Source organism: Netta rufina (assembly GCF_964035555.1).
Source record: "Netta rufina genome assembly, chromosome: 1".
Classification (NCBI taxonomy): Eukaryota; Metazoa; Chordata; class Aves; order Anseriformes; family Anatidae; genus Netta; species Netta rufina.
In genome coordinates, this window is record NC_140123.1 from 63,172,112 (window position 1) to 63,174,943 (window position 2,832).

A 2,832-nucleotide genomic window follows, 5' to 3' on the forward strand; every position below is an offset into this window, starting at 1 on the left:
GGCTTGACTGCAATGTTGATAAAGGATACCTGGGGTAAAAATCTTTGTTTTACTTTGAGCTTTTTCCTAAAGCAGTACTGATTGCTGCTCAGATGGACAAGGCCAGCAGCGCAGAGGATGCACTCTGCTGTCTCCCAGAACGATAAGCAGTTAATCACAGGCTGGGTGTTTGATACGAGTAAGAATACCACTGTACTTCTCAAGGGACTTTAATGCAGTTTTTGACTACTTGGATGGAAGATAAGCCTTGACATGCCTGTTCTACATTGTAAGAAATCAGATGCAAAAGTGGAGGAAGTAGTCTTGGTCAGCACACTCTTGTTTTACAGATTAGGGCTTGGGTAACAGAGGCTCCGAGTTTTAAAAAGAGGACACTGAGAGTGTTCAGGGAGGTTGTGGAATCTCCTCTGCAGATATTCAAGGCCCATCTGGACGCCTACCTGGGCAGCCTGCTCTAGGGAACCTGCTTCGGCAGGGGGGTTGGACCTGATGATCTCCTGAGGTCCCTTCCAACCCCTACAGTTCTGTGATTCTGTGTCTTCTTTGCTAGGAAAGAACAACTCTGAGCTGAAAAAGCACAAAATAAATAGCAATTATGCCTTCAGTACCAGGAACACTACAGAGGGCTGAGAGGTGATGCAGGGCCACGAGCTCTACAGCATGGCTGTGGGCAGCCTGCTCTAGAGATGGCTTGCCACGAGCATCATGGGTCTGAAAGAGAATAATCAAATGGAAAACTAAGGACAATTTTTACCAAAAAAAAAAAAAAAGAGAAAACATCAGAAGTGTGGTAGCTTCCAATCTGACATCTCTTTTACAGGTCCGTGCATCCTGGTATGCCCCCCCTTCGGTACTCCCACAGGATATTGTGGTTTCTGGGAAGCTGAACTTGCAAACCAAGGGTAGGAGAAACCGCCTGCTGAGGCACTGCAGGGAGCTACGGGGGCCTTATCAGATGAAAGGTTCCCCTCTGGAAATGGGCAAAGCTATTCTTAGTTTTCCATTTATCTCTTCCTCTTATACGTGGCTGGCAGTTGTACTGCCCCTTTGCCTCCCATGGACTTTATACCCTCCCTGTTGCACACACACTCGACTGCTTGTAACTCAGACCAAATTAGGAGTGAAGTCTTTGGCTATTAGAAATGAGGCCAGGATCAAAACCCAGAGAAAAATTCAGAGAAGTTCTGGTTTTCCAGCGCCACTAAACAGGACATGCAATGAAGAATTAAGCATTTGTTTAATTTGTGAGCTGCATATCATCTCCTGTTCACGTGTTGCTTCCAACCCCTGTGAACCTTCTGGACAGAGGTGAGTTAGGCACACTGATATCTACTCTCCCTGACAGAACCAAAAACTAAAACAAAACAAAAAACACAAACAACAACAACAAAAAAGAAAATTATTTGTGAAATACTGTATTTGCATGACACACAGAAAAAATGAAATGGGAAGGCAGAGCAGAGCAAAGCCTTCATGTTGGTGGCAAAGTGCTGCTGTTTCAGCTCAGCTGTGTTGGAAACCACATGTGAAACGTTAAAGCCTGCATTCAGCTTACAGGGAACTTGGGTTTAGAGGATGCCTCCTCTACCTGCTGGGATGTCAACCAGGTCTTCAGAAAACAGACTGCCCTTCCTTAATTGCTTAATAGTTGGGGGTGACTCATTTTTATACCGCCTCACACCACTGCCTTGAGAGAAAAACATTCCTTTAGTGCTGCAGCATGGACTTCGTCCTTCTTCACCCTCTTGACAGGACGGCTGCCATCGCACAGCATCTGAAATATGGGATTTCGTGCGGGTGGGTGGAGAGGCGGCTGCAGTCAGCTCCTCCTGCCCACAGTTCATAAGAAAAAAGCCCTGTTTAAGAGGTGCCGTTCTCACCTCATCACATAGATGTTTGCTTTGCCTTCCTTCAGCCTTTCAGGTGAGAATTAAGGACGGTTGAACACACACATCTGAAGATCTTCACTCAGACTGCTGAGCGTGCTGCTTCTCCTGCAGAGCTCAGTGCCCGGGACCGAGCAAGGCTTTCCCTGCAGGTACACCTCTTGTAGCCTGGGCAAGTTACTGATGCAAACTGCAGCTGCCTAAAAGCTTAAAGGTGGCACAGATGGACAAAACAGGCATTTCTTTCAGGTGTAACTGCTAAAAATCATGAGTTGCATCCTCTCCTTCATCTGGTTGATAGAATAATGCATGAATCCAGCAAATTAACTGAAAACAAATTCCCCCCTCCCCAGCCTTTGCAAGGCTTCCAGAGCAGAAAGCTGACAAAACCACAGAGACATCTCACATGACTGACTTCGATCCTTTATGTTCCAAGTCCCTTTATTCTTTTTTTCCATTGCCACAAAAATTCACACACGTACAGCTTACTCAGCAGCAAATCCCTCAGGTGCATTGCACGAGTGGATGCCTGCGGGTCTGCTCTTCTTGGCATGACACACACGATAAATTACATTTAAATTTAGAATTGGCGAGTACAAATCCTATGGCTCAGTTTCGAATGCTCCAGAAAGAAAACCCAAAAAACTTGGCAACAGCTTTAAAAAAAAAATACAGAGTTTATCTAGGAACTAGCACTGTATGTAGTGAACAACTTCAAGATTTCTGTACCATTGATGATTATAAATTAATCAGCCTAGGTGTTACCACTAGAGGAGCTAAAAAGCAAAGTCAGAGTGCCCTGTAAAGGGGAACAGCAGACAGTGGCAAACACTGGAAGTCGTAAGGAAAACATCATTTGAAAGCTGATCATTTGCATTTACTTTTGCGATTGTTCAAGCTTGAAGCTGTCCCTCCATATTTATGGGAATGTGAAATGCAGAGGTGG